At 40.4% G+C, this 18,231-nt stretch overlaps 3 long non-coding RNA genes across 3 annotated transcripts; 1 reads left to right on the forward strand and 2 right to left on the reverse strand.

Annotated features, from left to right (window-relative positions):
- Positions 1-1,143: 1,143 nt before the first annotated feature.
- Positions 1,144-4,928, reverse strand: LOC138980748 (uncharacterized). The gene is made up of 2 exons (XR_011460433.1): positions 4,869-4,928; positions 1,144-1,262 (listed from the first exon to the last, which is right to left on the reverse strand). It is a non-coding gene; the product is annotated as an uncharacterized lncRNA (long non-coding RNA).
- Positions 4,929-10,805: 5,877 nt separating this feature from the next.
- On the forward strand, positions 10,806-11,468 carry LOC138979748 (uncharacterized). Its single transcript, XR_011460117.1, has 2 exons — positions 10,806-11,019; positions 11,063-11,468. It is a non-coding gene; the product is annotated as an uncharacterized lncRNA (long non-coding RNA).
- A 1,835-nt stretch (positions 11,469-13,303) lies between these two features.
- Positions 13,304-16,611, reverse strand: LOC138980749 (uncharacterized). The gene is made up of 3 exons (XR_011460434.1): positions 16,525-16,611; positions 15,578-15,624; positions 13,304-14,845 (listed from the first exon to the last, which is right to left on the reverse strand). It is a non-coding gene; the product is annotated as an uncharacterized lncRNA (long non-coding RNA).
- Positions 16,612-18,231: the final 1,620 nt, after the last annotated feature.

Raw genomic sequence — 18,231 nt, forward strand, 5'->3', positions numbered from 1 at the left:
GTCTCGCACAGCGCCAAATAACGCGAAGTGTGCCCAGCTTACTTCCGGTGAAGCAGAAATGGATGGACCTCTGCTCGATATTATATCTAGAATTGTTCAGGTTGGTTGTTATTTTTATCCTCCTAGTGGTTAAATCGAAGTTAACAATGGTAATATATATCTTAAGTGGATGCATTGTTTGTTCTTCAGCATTCGAGATGGTAGTGAAACGCGGAATTTCGAGTTTTAATCGCCACAGAAAAACGTAAACACTGAATCGGTGAATGCGAGCGATCGACATCGTTTTCGAAGCTAGACTACTGGGTATTTCTCTGTGTTGCTCCCAGTGATGAATTCGAAGTTAATACTAGAAATAAGTATTTCTAATGAACCCGATCAAACCGTTTGTTTACTTTAGCATAAGAAATGGTATTACGCTGATTTTTTTTTAGATCTAATCGCCACATGAAAACGTAAAACATTTGAAAGATCGACATCGGGTTTGGAGTCCCTTGCACTGGGTATGTCTCGGGTCTACTCTTAAAAATTATTGAATAAAATCATAAGAATGACATTGTCTGTTTCTAAAAGGTATTCCTGATTCTTTAAACAGTTCAATGTTCCATTTGAAGTTGAAGCTGTTGATCGATTATGCGATTGATTTATCTTCAGGAATCCTAACAAGATGACAAGCCTGAACCAAGACCAAAGGAACAACACTAGTAAGTGTGTGTGCGTGTCTGCATGCGCGTATGTGTATGAGAGAGAGCATTAATGAAGCATACGAATGTGAGAATTCAGTGTGGCAACCTTAGTTGTTAATATAAAATATTAGAAAATGAATGCGGATTTCAAGTTTAATATTCAATTTGAAGAAGCTTTCAGATGTTTATCAAGTATTTCATTGATTTTGTGATTTTGTCTTCAGGATACCACACAAGAAAATGTCCCGCTGGAATCCAGGCCAAAGACCACAGGAATAACTCAAGTGTGTGTGTTTGTTTGTGTTACAAAGAGAGAGAGAGAGAGAGAGAGAGAGAGAGAGAGAGAGAGAGAGAGAGAGAGAGAGAGAGAGAGAGAGAGAGAGAGTTTAACATGCACACTAATCGATTTCATGCATACTTGCAAGCATACATCATTTCATGCAGCATCAACAAGTGAGAATTCTGTCTGGCAACTTTAATTGTGAAATCTAGAGTTCCAACACTAAGGCTATCCTTTCGAACATCTTCAAGTGTGAAGTAGTTGACTCTCAGGACTTCTGGTGGGGCTTGGCGCCGAACCTGTAATTATAAAAATGCAACAGTGATGAGTGAATCTAGCGGAAAAGGAAGACCTTGATTCAAGAACCGTAAACTACCTTGTATACGCCCAGTATCGAGTAAACGCCCACCCCCTAGTTTTGGTCAAATTATGCGCACAGGGTACGGTGCCTAGTAAACGCCCACCCCCTATTTTTTTACGCCCACCCCCTATTTTTTTTATCATTACATGGGTGCAACTCTGCCGGCTACACGCCGGCAACCGGTTTTTGGTTTCATCGGCTGCCGGCAGTGCCGGTTTTTGAAAAGTTGACGAGCATAATAATGATTCATGAATCACTAAGACTAGTAAGAGAGCACACATTTTAGGATGAATAGTATGGTTTACTTTGTATGTTTTTGTTCCAGGAGGTTTTTTTTTTGCATTTTAAATACTAAAAAAGCTTCAGCTTATGGGGGGTGAAGCCTCCCAGACCCCCCCAACGGGGCGCTGCCCCTGTACCCCGCCCAACTTTTGCAGGTTTTTGGAATTTTCCAGGTTGCACCCATGTCATTAGACTTAGAGTAAGGTGAAATTAAAAATATTATTAAGTGTTCTGTTGTTGTTTTTCAGAAATTGAAAATATTTCGCGCGCGCTGCAAAGATCTCAGTGTGACAAGATGCCGCAAATGATTTGCTACACATTGGAGTTTAAACTCTCAGCGCTAGAGCAACTGGATAACAATGGAAGTGTTTCACAAATAGCACGTGAGTCAGTTAGTACCATGATAAGCAGAAGAGACCTTGACATGTGCACTTTTAAATGCAACACCTACTCTCCCTTGAATGTTGGTATGTGTTAAAATGGGGGTATGAATTTTCGCTCAATCAATTGGTAAAGCACTAGACTTTGGTGTCCAAATTAAAGAATGGGTTCAAATCCAGGGTGGTCACCCTTTTGTGCAGAATTTGGTTTCGCTTACAATTACATATATATAATATATCTGACGGGCGCAGTGGCATGGTGGTAAGACGTCGGCCTCCTGGGTAGATCCAGCGACAACATTCGCAATCACAGTGTTGGCTTGTTTCATAGTATGAAAATGGATTTATGGGAAACCATAAAATATAATTTATGTGAAGGAATGGTTGGCAAGAGTAGTGAACTGTTGAGGAATTCTCGTTTCGTACCCAATCCGAAAATTTCATACCATCGTTTAAATACCCATAACGCATAAGGCAATGCTTCCTTCCACCTACAACATGTCAACAAGAAAGAACGCGTCCACTCAGTCCGCAAAGTTTTCCACCTCAACCCCGCCTGCCACCCAATTTCTTGAATTGTTGCTACTGTCAGGAGGCCGGTTCTGCAAATTGAGTGCAAGGGCACATTTGGTGGCTTGCATTTGGTCTGCAAATAAGGCTAGTTACAATATCGCAAGATTGTTTTTCAATTGATATGTTAATAACACATAAGGTTCTGCCGATACTGACAACAACGTATATATATTAATGCTTTTGTGGATAACAATTATGGGCATGAAAACCTTTCTACAAATTGACTGTAAGGGCACATTTGGTGGCTTACAATAGGTCTGTAGATGGTGCAACGTATTACCATGGAAGGGAATGCCCATTGTTCATTTTTGTTACTGGCATGTGCTGTCTAAAAACAATGCACATGTTGGGTTTTGGGTTGTTTGTTTGTTTTGCGATACCCAGTAAGGCGCAAGATAACCTTATACAAATTCACTGTAAGGGTACATTTGGTGGCTTACAGTGGGTCTGTAAACAGGGCAAGTGAGGGTCAATACAAACTTTTTTCCTGCTGTACATACAATTTGAGGGCGTTTTACCGCCAGTGATGTAAAAAGAGGGGAAACTTGGTCCCCAGTGTGTAAAACAAATTTCGATGATGGTGATGTAAATAATGTTGCATTAACCTGTAAAACAAATTTCAATGATTGTGATGTAAATAATGTTGCATTTAACCTGCTGCCAGGTGACTGTAAGGCAGCTAGTATTTATTGTGAGAAGGCCGGTGTGATATAATAAGGGAGGCAATTGTCCATCTAGTCGACCGGATACTCTCACAATTTCGGGTACTTTATAATAACATGTTGCCTCGGATGAGATGAAAAACCGAGGTCCCTTCGTGTACACTACATTGGGGTGTGCACGTTAAAGATCCCACGATTGACAAAAGGGTCTTTCCTGGCAAAATTGCATAGGCATAAATAAAAATGTCCACCTAAATACGTGTGACTTGGAATAATAGGCCGTGAAAAGTAGGATATGCGCCGAAATGGCTGCGATCTGCTGGCCGATGTGAATGCGTGTTGTATTGTGTAAAAAATTCCATCTCACACGGCATAAATAAATCCCTGCGCCTTGAATATGTGCGCGATATAAATTGCATACAATAAAAATTTAAAAAAAAAAATCCCTGCGCTTACAACTGTACCCACGGAATACGCGCGATATAAGCCTCATATTGATTGATTGATTGATTGATGATGATTATGTATCCAAACAATTTGGTGCTAAACAGTATGCATTTTTGATTGATGAGATGTATAAATACGTTGGTTTTCTCAAAAATGCAGTCGCTGGGTAGATCCAGCGACAACATTCGCAATCACAGTGTTGGCTTGTTTCATAGTATGATTGTGTGAAGTGGTTGTCTCCCTTGGGTTGTTAGCACAAACAAATTCAGAACATAAATTAATGGATTTATGGGAAACCATAAAGGTAAGTTGTTGTCACAAATATGTCGACCCAACGGTCTTTTAAGTGCACAGCCACAGACAAGTAAATCAGCCAAGCTAAGTTCTTGTTGTTTATTGTTTGACTCTGCGCTTAAAAGACCGTTGGGTCAACATATGTAACGTAAAATTGTCAATAACAACGTTCCAACAACTTTCCCTTCTTGTTTTTTTAAGTTAAATACTTTTTTTTTGTAGTAATAAATTCATAATATCATCCAAACTGTTGATAAATGATAGAAATAGAATCGTGACTGAGCTACAGAACACCTGTAACAACAACATGGTTGTCTTGTAGCTGTAAAACTGCACTCCTGCAAAATAGGTACAGCTTGTAAATGTAATTGTAGACTGACGGGCGCAATGGCTTGGTGGAAAGACACCGGCCTCCAAAGCGGAGGGTTGTGGGTTCAAATCCAGGCAGCGCCTGGTGATTTCAGGTGGATATTTTCCCGATCTCCCGATCAACTTATGTGCAGCCCTGCTAGTGCCTTATCCCCCTTCGTGTGTACACGCAAGCACAAGACCAAGTGCGCACCAAAAAGATCCTGTAATCTATACAGAGTTCGGTGGGCAATAATAGAAACACGAAAATGCCCAGCATGCTTCCTCCGAAAGTGGCGTATGGCTGTCTAAATGGCGGGGTAAAAACGGTCATACACGTAAAATGTTTAGCCCACAAACGCAGAAGAAGTAATTGTAGACTGTGTACACAGAAAACAAAGTCAAACACATGACAGTGGAACCCCTTTTTTAGACCTGATTTCTCTATTTAGATTCTTTTCAGACAGGAGAGGATGTCTAATACTTAATAGGAAATCTGACATACTGGGGGTTCTTTAAAAGAGGGGTCCACTGTATACAATTAAACCATACACTTACGGGTAGTTTCCGAAGCTGTGGTTGAGGCTGTGGTTGTGGCGTTTCAACAGATTTGATTGGGAGCTGTAAAGAGACAAACAAGAAAAAATAAATTTTGATTTTATTCACTTATTGATCGATTTGAAAGCTATTGTAGTTGGTACACATCATAAAAATTAAGATGAAATCATGACACACACAAATCTTAGATTATCATAATTATTACTATCACTGTATCAGTATGAAAATTATGATGTAGTATACTGCAATTCATTATCACGTGTAAAGCTATGATATCTTTTTTTCTGTGTAATGTTGCAAAATCAGTATGCCTCGCGTTGTGTTCAAATCCATAGGTGCTAACTAGTATTACTAGTAACACTACTGGCTGACCTTGGTATTTATAGGAAACACAGTGTTTTTTAGTGTGCTAGATCGTTACCCTACTAACGTGGTGTGTGATTTAGATTAAGGTGAGCAGACGCAGAAGTCAGAACATGTAATCTTGAACTTTGCTAAAGCCTCAGTTTAGCATTGTAAATTCATCACATTCACAGTCAAGTAGCATATTTTACTTATTTTTGATGCAAGTCCCTGTACTTAAAGAATATTTGTCGTGAATATAATTGATAGATTGAGCTCCAAACTTAAGCAAAATAAAGTCATTTAGACATTTAATCGACAAAAATGATGAGAGAATGCCTACGTGCAAAATTGGAGGCTTAAATGCCACTAAATAAAAATAGTGAGCAATGAATTTACAATGCTAAAGTTCAAGATTATAAAGCAATTCGCTCATGCTCTTACAATGATATCAACATAGTTACATTAACTCGTTGGAAACAGTTACATGGTAATGGTTTTATTTGAGCAAGAACTTGTTCAGCACTGCTCTTAATCCTGCACAGCTGACCTCTTTCATATGTACTCTCCAAAGTCTGCACTCAGTGACCGCTGCTGGCTGGCTGGCTGGCAGCGAAGTGTGGGGGTAACAAGGGGCAGGTGGGGTTGACCTAGTGCCTGCAACTCTGGGCTAGTATTAGTACTGCTTGCCAGCTACTGCATCACATTGACATTGCCAGTGTTAGGTTACTCACATAGAAATTCGGGCTGATTTCTCAGTCTTCCTTCGGAAAGCAGTATGACGCTAAGCGCTAAACATACTCTGCAAACCATTGCGCATTCAAAAACATCTGATATCTGATATATACTCACTTGTGTGGAAGCAAGATTGCAGAAAGTGTCGGGAACAAATGTTGGCAGTGTCTGGGTTGAACCCTTTCGACCGATCATTTGCAAAAGTTGACTTCTCCACTCATCGTTCACACCTTTCTTAGGCACTTTGAAGAAAGATAGTCCACGATTGATGGTCCGTTTAGCTGGACAATTCACAAGTGCACAATCTGAGCCCATGGTGAGCGCGGTCTGCTTTATCCAAATTTCCAAAAACGTATCCGAATCTCCGCTGCAGAGAAACGAGCACGTTGTGCGTCTGTATTATCTCTGAACCGGAAGTGGCTTTGGCACATGAGGACGCGATTGCGCGAAACGGGACCTTTGTTGCGCAGACTGTGTCTCGGCGATCCCCTTGCTACAGATCTCTGTCCAATCAGAAATAGTCAATGATCATCTCCTCAGTGTGTTCCGGTCCGGAACGCAAAACAGTTTGTGCGGAAAAAGAGAACGTGGATTGACAACTAAAGGGCATTTTGACCGGCTCGCACTACAGCATCGTTCAAATGTGGGAGAACGACACATCTGACAAATAGCCAGTGGTTACCAACATGAGAAACTGGGGATAGGAATCGTAATCCGTATACAAGTTTGAAGCGGAGAGAAGCTATCGTACTAGGCCCTAGGCGGTGACATTTCGTCAAGTTCCACTCCCAGTGTGCCGACTCTATGGCCCTCCCCCCGCCAAACTGCTACCCCCGGTGGCAGGGAAAGCGGTTCGACTTAAGGTGACTGCAGGGCAAGTTCGATTTTGCAAGCTAAAAATAAATGTTCTACCTTGTCAGTCTAGATCTGGAACTCGTGAAACAGCACTATTCAAATCCCCATAAAGTGAGCTGGTGTTTTTTCTAGATCTAAGCATCGACCGAATTCAAAAGAAATGTTCCTTGCATGGCATAATTATTTACCTAAATCTGTTCGCTTGTCTGGTTTTTGTTTAGTCGATTAGCTTACACGATTTGTGGCTTTTTATTTTGTAAGGGTGGTTTAGCATGTATAAAATGAGACCTAGACCACATACGCCATGAAAATAGAGTTCCCCGTTCAATACCAAGATTGCCAGTATTGATATTCAGACAACTTTTGGATAAAATTTATGTGTGGGGCTGTGGTGTTGCCGTGGTAGATTGTTTGCACGGGTATGTACACGCTGCCAAGCCGGGTGACACTGGAATACGCCGCGTCACCGCATGACGTCAAATGCATCAGCTGTTCGCAGTGAGTATCTCCAGAAAATCGCCTCTAACTTCTTCCAAATAACATATCATAACATTGCTGTTGTCTTCACTTTAGCATAAGGTGCTATAGTATCCTGGAATCGATTCATTTTGTTCCTCCGACATATGCGTGGCCCTCGAAGTAAGATTATGTACACTTTTCAAGCATATTCAGTGTAAATTTAGGCATTCCTCAGTTCGTATGGAAAAATAACCTCACGGACAAAGCTGCAGATACCTGGAGAGTAATTAAAGGCCATTTCGTGATACGCACGTCACTTTTTGTTATTCAAGTTGGTATACTTTGATCACAGTTCGTGAATTCATTTGGTCACCGAAAGATTTCACGGGTGTACGCCGCGTCACTCGCCGGGTGTCTGCCCGATCACTTTTAGCTTTGCCATGGGTGTGCGCCGCGTCAACAACTTTCGTTTCTACTTGGCCATAGGTTATCGTTTAATGGTGGTATTGCGTACTTTTTGATACAAGCTGAACTCAGGAAGTACATGAACTGATCCGTGTATGTGTCTTTTCCATTTCATTACAGATGGAATTGTCCGCTGTCACCCTTGATAGCTTCTTGGATGTAAGTACTGAAGAAACCACGGACGTACATGAGATGGACGGCTGTCTTAGGGTCAAGGTCGAATAAGTGCCTGTTTGACACACCCACCTGACGCGCGGTGCCCGCTTCTTCCGGTTAATGGCCGACATCGGCTTTGGCGTGTTTCGGTCCTGATGCTACTTCGCGAAAAATGGCATATATGTGCAAGGGAAGCGGTTCAAACTGCTGTATTTTTGGATGCCACACGACGCAAACGAAATGTAGAGGGCTTTCTTTCGTCAAACTTCCGAAGGCTGGAGTCAGTGTTGACCAAAACAAATGGCGTGCTGCGTTGATCCATGCCATAAATCGCGCTGACGGCAGCTTCAATCCAGACAAAGTCAAGATTTGCTCACGTCATTTGGCTCTGGAGTTCCCCATTAACAATAGTGGTCACAGTTTAAAACTTGGTAATTAAATAATTAAACGGTCAATACTTTTAGTTTTAACAGAGAACGTACCTATCGCTATCGCAATTATAGATTATAACTTATTAAGAAATATGTGTGTTAATAGTATGAAGTGTGTGTGGAGGGGGGAGGGGGGGCATTTATAAACAAAACCACTTGATGCCATGAGGACAGAAATTTGAGAAAAAGAATAAAGTCTGCAAACCAAACTTAGCACAAATACAATAGAACAGGATGAGTGAGTGATCAGGGTGAATGAGTTAGTTAAACTGTGACTGAATATCTATTGATTGATTGATATTAAAGTGAACATTAGGGGGGGGGTGGGTTAAAAATGCACCATTGTGCACTCGCCTTGATGTAAGGAACATTACTGCAGTCTCCAACAGCTTCAAAGTGGGTTAGACAGGCTCTTGATAAAGACTGAGGCAAAATGTGCCAAATCACACATTGTCTTGTAAGAAGGAAAAATCTTCATTTTTCACCTTTCTGCACTTTTTTGACTTTGAGTGCATAGCCACAATGGTCACAGACAAGATGCATCAAACAGATTTCAAAAGGACCCCAAACTGAACTTGTTATGACTATTTGTAACCCCTCTCACCTTTTTGACTTGGCCGTACCCAAGCCAAAAGGCTAAAAAAATCATAACTAATTCCATGTTGACTTTTTGGTGGGGTGGACCTATTGTTCCAGACTCGCCTTGATTAAAGCAACACTAGTGCAGTGTCCAACAGCTTTTAAAATTTGTTTTGACCTCTTGACAATGTACATGTCAACAATCCCTGACTGTGATGTAGCAAGAAAAAATCTTCATTTCTCCCCTTTCTCCACTTTTTTGTGTGTCAGTGCATAGCCACAATGGTCACAGAAAACATGCAGCAAACAGATTTGAAAAAGACCCAAAAGTGAACTTGTTATGACTATTTCTAACCTTTCCCACCTTTTTGACTTGGCCGTACCCAAGCCAAAAGGCTAAAAAATCATAACTAATTCCATGTTGACTTTTTGGTGGGGTGGACCTATTGTTCCAGACTCGCCTTGATTAAAGCAACACTAGTGCAGTGTCCAACAGCTTTTAAAATTTGTTTTGACCTCTTGACAATGTAGACCTACATGTCAACAATCCCTGACTGTGATGTAGTAAGAAAAAATCTTCATTTCTCCCCTTTCTCCACTTTTTTGTGTGTCAGTGCATAGCCACAATGGTCACAGAAAACATGCAGCAAACAGATTTGAAAAAGACCCAAAAGTGAACTTGTTATGACTATTTCTAACCTTTCCCACCTTTTTGACTTGGCCGTACCCAAGCCAAAAGGCTAAAAAATCATAACTAATTCCATGTTGACCTTTTGGTGGGGTGGACCTATTGTTCCAGACTCGCCTTGATTAAAGCAACACTAGTGCAGTGTCCAACAGCTTTTAAAATTTGTTTTGACCTCTTGACAATGTACATGTCAACAATCCCTGACTGTGATGTAGTAAGAAAAAATCTTCATTTCTCCCCTTTCTCCACTTTTTTGTGTGTCAGTGCATAGCCACAATGGTCACAGAAAAGATGCATCAAACAGATTTGAAAAAGACCCAAAAGTGAACTTGTTATGACTATTTCTAACCTTTCCCACCTTTTTGACTTGGCCGTACCCAAGCCAAAAGTCAAAAATCAGTAAATAACAAAAACATAGTTAAGTTTGAGATAACTGAAAAATGGTAATTATTCAATTTCAATTTAATGGGACATCAGTCTGTGGTAGTACAAAGTCTCGTTCCTTGACTTCTCTTTTTTTTTTTATCAAAGTGCTTGTGGCTCCTCATATTCATATAAGATACTGAATCTGAAAGCAATTCAATTTCACCTAAGGCCGTAAGCTGTCCTTTTGCACTGCCCTCTTCTCAGAAACAAATGAAAATTCTTAGACTGCATATTGTTGTCAGATCACAAACATCTGTGATCAGAACTCCCCCTTTTTCTTTTTCTTTTCTTACACAGTTACAATCCCTCTCTCTCGCTCTAGTTATGCTTAGGAAATGGATTGGAATCGTTAGCTACAACCAAAACAAGTTTCTTGTGAACTGACGTACGAAATGCCACATCAAAACATTTTAACTTCTCATAATCTTTAAAAAAAAAAAATAAACAACAACAAAAACGTGGCAACTCGTACTTCTCGAGTCAGTCAGTCACTCGCGTTCCGTGACACATGCACTTGTCAACTTCAGTTTGGTAATTGAATCAGTGATTCACAATACTCCTACAAACCACTCATTCTGAAACTCACTTTTGTAATAAAAACAAGCAAACTTACATTGATTATCTGCTCAATAAAAGGATCCATCGCTGCATCAGGATTCTCTCTGAACACCATTTCGAGCATTCGCCGGAAGTAAGCGACACAGTCATTTGGTGACCTTGACCGCTCAAGCCAGTTATTAACAGAGACAAAGAGCAGCTGGCGCGAAGACAGCTGTCCAGGTAATGTAAGTCCGTGGAAGAAACTGTTCAAACGCAACCACTTCAAGATCTAAGTGAGGCTATAGGCCTCCCAGCCATGACGTCAACGCCGGCAAAGAAAACCCGAGTTCGGGAACTTTACCAAGATTGTGGAAAAATCTTTTCACGAATGTCCAGTCTTAAAGAACACAATCGAAAGCTGATGTTGTCTGTTGGGAAAGTCCCACTCACAATCAACTCATGAAACGAAACCCAGGTGTCCAGTAGACCAAGGTCATGAAATGTTTTGGCGACTTCAGGTATTAGGTCCTTCAGGATTTTCAAATTCTCCAAAAAGACTGCATCTTCAGCGTCAGTGGCGGCGTCTGCTTCTTGATCGATGATCTCAGAAACACTAGCTTCTCTTTTTTCAGTACCGTTCTCACTATCCTGATCGCAGTCAACAATTTTAATTCTGTCATTGCCTGATACATTGATCTTCTGATTGCGTTCATTCAACTCACTTGGCACTACAGAAAACTGTTTTCAAATAAAGGACTTTTTTCCTGTCTTGTGGTTTAATGAAACACAGCGGTACTGCAGTTGGTTGTTTGGATGTGTTGCAACGCAATGATTAATTACAGACTTAAAATCCTCAAACTCCTGGAAACAGTGAGCACAGCGAAAATCCATGACCAGATATGCTGAAACAAGAAAGAAAAAGATGTTATCTTTTGGGGATTTATAGAATGAACAAAGAGAGAGAGAGAGAGAGAGAGAGAGAGAGAGAGAGAGAGAGAGAGAGAGAGAGAGAGAGAGAGAGAGAGAGAGTTTTGAGTTGAGTCTGTCCACAATTACTGGAAAACACACAACTGCTGTGTTATGTTCTCTTGATCTTGCATAAAAGTGACAAAAAACATCCAGCTAAGTCATATTTCTGTGGAGAGCTGTTTTTCGCATCAAACTGCCACACACAGACCGACAGACACAGAGAGACCCAACTATATTATTTTGAAGTACTTGACGCGGCGCTCACCCGATCGGTGACGCGGCACACACCCATGAAAAAATAAAAAAGGATCCGGCGCACACCCGACAAAAACTTGGGTGACTTCAGAAATGCATGCAGTGTAATCAAACTACAGCACTATATACGTCTCAACAAGTGACTGAACTATCAATAAACAGGGGCGGATCAGTTCATTTTATGGGGGGGGTTTCCAAAAGTATATTGTGAAGATATGGGTGTGAAGGCGCGAAGCGCCGAGCCGACGGCGCGAAGCGCCTAGCTTGCTAGGGGGGTCCGGGGGCATGCCCCCCCGGAAAATTTTGAAAAAAAGGATGCAAAATGGTGCAAGCTGGTGCATTCTGAGGATGATCATTACTAGTTCCAGGCAGCAGATTTTGTCACTGATTAATACCCAACAAATTGAAACTCAACCCAAAAAAACACACAAAAATATTTTTATTTTTTGGCTGGGGGGGGGTTTCCGGAAACCCCAGAAACCCCCCCCTCGTCCGCCCCTGATAAATGACCATCGAACGTTCTCCGATTGTCTGCAGGTTAGTTCGTGAGCTTGATTTTCCATGAGAATCGTGGAAAACCTAGATTTAAACAGAATACGCTTGAGAACTGTGAATAATCTTATATCTACGTCCACACATGCGTCCGAGGAACAAAATGAATCGATTCCAGGATACTATAACACCTTATGCTAAAGTGAAGACAACAGCAATGTTATGATATGTTATTTGGAAGAAGTTAGAGGCGATTTTCTGGAGATACTCACTGCGAACAGCTGATGCGTTTGACGTCATGCAGTGACGCGGCGTATTCCAGTGTCACCCGGCTTGGCAGCGTGATGTAGGGAGGTACGTGTACATCCGTGTGCTTTTGTGCAGGCATTTGTGAAGCAGGAACATGCAACATTTTTGACAAACATCAGGGTTGTGTGTGTGTGTGTGTGTGTGTGTGTGTGTGTGTGTGTGTGTGTGTGTGTGTGTGTGTGTGTGTGTGTGTGTGTGTGATAAAACCAACTAAGCTTACATCCAGCACAAAAAGCTTCAGCTCTACTTCACCAGTCAAAGACAAACGCATTGCTTTATTCAGCTTTCGACACATATCCAGGGCCGGACCAAATGAGTTGTAAGGGGGGGGTTCCTCCTTTTTTGGGGGGGCAAATCATCGAAGTGGCGAAGCCACAAGCGCGCGCCTGCTGAACTAGGGGGGTCCGGGGGCATGCTCCCCCGGAAAATTGTTGAAAAACGGTTAAAATCTGTGCAATCTGGTGCATTCTGGGCCTTGTTTTGAGGGTTAAGAGCAGCATTGTTTTGGTGCTAAAACTAGTAAAAGTCAAAGCAAGGTACATGCTTTTTCCAGGGGTGGGGTTCCGGAACCCCTGGAACCCCCCCCCCCCTGGGTCCGGCCCTGATATCTTCACTCGATCAGAATCATGAATATTTTATTTCAGAAAAAAATAACATTGATTCTACACAACAAATGGTATTGCTATTATGCTATGAACGATGAAGTCTAGCAACCGAGACAGATGAGGCGTCAATTTTCTTAGCCTTATGTAATTTTTTTTATCTCCTGATATTACTGACCAGAAAGGTACAAACATCAATTCTGCAACTACCTCGTAAACTTCTCGATCGCTAATACACCAGAACTTGATACAGTGTGCAACACTCAAAGGCTTGATTACCTGTTGCATTGAAACGACAGAAGGAATTAAAAGACCATATGTAACTAAGAGGAACCGATGTATTCAAGTTCAGAACGAAGCAGTTTCTGCCTCGGAGCCTGTATCTCATGCTATGGAGCCACTAGAAGAGAAATGTCTGGCGTAGTTTGACCCAACAGACATTGAAGTCAAGGGGGGTAATCTATCGACAGCAGTTGTATTGCTGGTTTGTATTTGATCTTACAAACCATTCTTATTAACTTGTATAAATAGTTTATCGCTTCAGTAAACACTCATCTATTTTGAAGATTACGTAATTTAAAAAAAAAAAAAATCGCAATTCAATATTTCACGCAAATTTTACTAATCCGCAAACAATTTTGCATGAATTAGGGAGAGAGTACGAGTGCGTAGTTTTTGAGTGGAGTAGCAGAAATGCTTTAGCCTTGTACACATTATGTTATTGAACTGCTTAGCGGAGATTTCCAGATCAATTATACGGCGGTGAAAGACTGGTCTCTAGTACGGTCTATACATACAAAATATAAATATAAACAAACAAACCAACACAAAAAAGGTTTGTGTTGCACGTAGGATTTAAGTATTTAATTGAATAGAAAAGTCAACATCGGAATAAAAACAAATCTCGTGGTTCTCTTGTCAAGGAGTAAGCCCAGAAAATGAAAGAAGATTGTGGAGTAGGCTGCTTTCTATTCTACTGCTCTAAATTAGCAAGAGGCAAGCTTTACAATGCTATTCACACCAGGATGCAAAGCATTCAGTGCTAAAGCTCTCAAATCACAATAGTTACAAGACAAAACACACTTCTTGGGGCTACAAGAAATGTTAAACACAATTGGACAAATTTTTTATTGCCTCCCTTGAATAAAACTTATTAACAAAATTATTCTGAGAAAAAAAGTTATACTTAAAAGCAATGCTATTAAGAAATAGGTAGACAACCCGTGTAGATACCTTTATTCTTAAGACATTTTATTTTTGGAGGATGTCACTATGCAATTTTACAGATTTAAAAAAAAAAGCTTCAGATGATCTCCCTTGAACAAACACTTCTTGTTACAATTTGTTTTTAGCATGTGTTAGTTTTAAGGGTATATAGAAGAACAATAAAGAAAAAATGCTGCAAATTGACTGGGACGTATTTACAATTTAATTAAACAAAATGTTTCAAATTATCTGATAATGAAATTCTACATTAAAATTAAAGCAGATCTAGGGACTTGTGCACATGCAGGAAAGTCGCACCCAACATAAAACATAAGAAACTATGATCTGCATCTCTTGTTATGATGATAATGGGGCGCACCTGTCGACCGACTTGCACGCCATAATTATATATGTTTTACTATGTGCCCTGCATGTCAATGGCCTTTCTCTGGCATGGGTGACTCGATTCTGAGGAGATAAAAGAAAATGCATTTAGTGCAAGCAGTACATAATGACAACACAAATACAATAGCAGCTGCTGGTTTCAGAGTATTTAGTTAAAGGCCCACCCCAACTTGTTTGCCTCAATGTCGCAGATTTGGTCAGACTTTCACATTGAGTAAAACAACAAATTTAACAATGTTTTGATTTTTAAAAAAAATTATTATTAATTTTTGTCGTCTTTGGCCCCATTCACTGGGAATCTTACTCAAGGACAAGGATTTTTCTTAGGAATTTGTGTATGTGAAGCTTTCAAGCCCTAGCTTCAGAAACGTCCAAGAAACCCTCAATAATGGATTTTGTTGTGCCTAGTGATGGCTATCCAACCGAGTGGCGGAGCACTGGTGAATCCTTTCATTCTCCTGATTGCTTGATTATGTAATGACATTGTGGAGTTGGTAGTTATGTGAGTGTGTAGTGCCTGCTCTTCGTTGTTTAGTCGGGGGAGGGGGGGGGGTATTGAATCATCTGATCATAAAGTAAGACTTCACTGTGATGTGCAGAGATTTAGTCAGGTACACAAAATTGCTATGCTATCACGAAATTAGATGTTATATCCTCTAGATGGGCAACACAACTACATCAGATTTCATGGTTGGGTTTTCGCAAGTCAGCAACATGTTTTGAAGTTCTCATTGGGTAATCACGGCTGACATCAAACACAGAAAACGTGGGAAAAACATAAATCAATGAACTCACCTTCACTGCATTGGGATACTAGCCATATGGGTCTGCCGAAGTAGCTCCTGCACATATTTAATCAAGTATTCATCTTATCAACATGTTCACACTAGGTATACAAAAATAAAAAATAAAGCACATTCAGACAGGTTTGACCCATTACAGCTGCTGTTCCAGACCAAAGGCCATGTTTCCCCTTACTCTGTGATTGTAATCATAATTATTGTTTATGAATGACTTCAGTTTTTCTAAGTAAATCTCTCGTTGTAATTACTGGTAAATGCATTATCCCAATTAAGATATCCTCATGTAACCTGCGTAAACTTCATTTCAAGGGTTTAATTTTTTTTTAACTGGCCAAGAAATTATAAGTATTCCTCAATTATGTTCCTGTCAGCCTCAATGAGGTAATCTTATAAAAAAAAATTGTATAAAAAAGTAGCATCTTATAATATTCTCACGTGAATTATAGCTAATCAGAAAACTAGTAATACTAGTATTTAATTAAAAAAAAAACTCAAACTGAAAATACAGGCATGCAACATTATCCTTGCTGTTTTGTGATAACCCTTACCATCGACTATTCTATTTCATTTCCATCTTAACAGGCGTAGCACCTCTCTGGAAGCCAAAAGACCACTTTAAATCCACCCCCACCCCCCCCCCCCCCCAGTACAGTAAACATTGCTGTGCATATTTTTTTTTAAATCAATGCTTGGGTCTCCAGTCACCTGTTTATGTTGTTGACCTTGTAATTGTAGCTTAGCTGTTCAAGAAACTGTTTCTCTGATCACATGATCAAAATTCAAATACAGAATAAACCATTTTTGATTCTATTTCTTCAATAATAAGTTGAACGTCTTCATATATGTAATTGCCACAATTTACAGAGTTTCTGAATAAATACTGCAAGAAAAACCAACAGAGTGAACAGTTTGTAAATATACTAATATACCTATATTTACCTTATGACATGTGTGGTACAGTGGCTGCTAAAACGTCCGTTACACCTGTCTGCATATATTAGGTGACACTCAGCCCTGATGGAGACTGAAAAAAAGTTCCTTTGTCAGTACCCTGTGTATGAGTGTGGTCGAGTATGTTCTGGAACTATTAGATTTAGAGCACTCCCTATGACCACACACATGTGCATACGGCAACATATGTTGCACGGAAGGGGGGGGGGGGGGCTTTTAGAGGTGTAGTTGTTGGACTGTAGTGTAGAGGCTGATTGGCAGTGCTATGGGGTGAGGGTGGTGCTGGGGCGGAGAATATATCGTATGTAATTGAATACTAAGGCCAAAAAAAAAAATTGTCTGTTTAGGGTAACCCGACCGACCCTATCGATTTGGCGCCGACCCAAAAACTTTTTTTTTGATTTCAAAAAAAAAAAAGAAAAAAAAAGAGGTAAAAATGCTAAAAAGAGACATTTGGCGTTTCATTAGGAACGAAAGTGAGCGTCGCGCGCCATACTGGAAGTAACCAAGCATTAATTAAGAAGTGAATGTTCAGCCAACATAGCATTTACACACACACACACAAAACAAAAAAACAAAACCCTACCTACCTACCGACCCTACTTTTTTTGGTCATGTTACCCTAAACAGACAATTTTTTTTTGTTGGCCTAATAAGCATGATCAGTTAGACTCGAGTTAAGAACTATGTTGATCGCCACAGACATTACATAATAGATCCCTGCGCCTTGAGTCCGAGTCTGGCGATACGCGCGCGATATAAGACTTCATATAATAATAATTAAAAAAATCACAAGCATGTTACTGTACCTTTCGTTTTGCCATTGAGATTGCGTTGATCACTGCTTCACCATGTGGTCAATCCCCTTTGATCCGCAGATTGCACTGACCAGCACAAACCAACACAGTGTTATGATCGTAAACAGCCCACATGGCCAATAAATCTAAGAAAACAAACACTAGATAGATCTAATCGGAGACCCTGCAAACCGAGTCATGCTTTTGAAATTCAATGAAAATCTGTCTGTCAATGAAGCAGATAGATCTATCCTTGCGATTGTTTTTGCAAGCAGATAAATGTTTGAACTTCACTTATTCCGTTTTCATTCAACAAATTGATATTTAGCAATATGCATTTCGTGCCAATGAGCTGAACAAACAATCAAAATCAAGCAAGTGGTACATTCTTGAAGACAAAACATTGCACCTGCCTATAGACTGTACTGCGAAAGCGAAGGTCGTCTGCGACTGGAGATTTTGAAGTCGAACAGCGTCGTTTCTTCACTCTCAGCGGTTGTCTTCATCGGAAAAGTGAAAAGCCTGACTTGCAATCTAGCGAAAGACACATTCTGTCTTTCCGTTCGGGCGTTGTTTTTGTGTACAATCTCTGAAAATGTTATTTCGAAAAAGGCGGCCGTCATTGTCTTGGGGTTTCCACCTAGTGGTGTTTTAAACCGGTTTCAGACCGGAACACACTAAGGATATGAAAACAAAATGGCAGCCCCCATGAAATCCGAAAGGTCACGGAAAAAAGTCGTGGTAATCGACTTGAGAAATGTGCACACCGAATATTACATGATAAAGAAGGATTCGTTGTGCCCGGCTACGTGCTACAGTTGGAGATGGAAGTTCACCAAAATTTGGGACCGTACTAACAAAAATACTGTGGGTAAAATAGGCGCCCCCATTTTTTGAG

This window comes from Littorina saxatilis, linkage group LG11 (assembly GCF_037325665.1).
Source record: "Littorina saxatilis isolate snail1 linkage group LG11, US_GU_Lsax_2.0, whole genome shotgun sequence".
NCBI classification, from domain to species: domain Eukaryota; kingdom Metazoa; phylum Mollusca; class Gastropoda; order Littorinimorpha; family Littorinidae; genus Littorina; species Littorina saxatilis.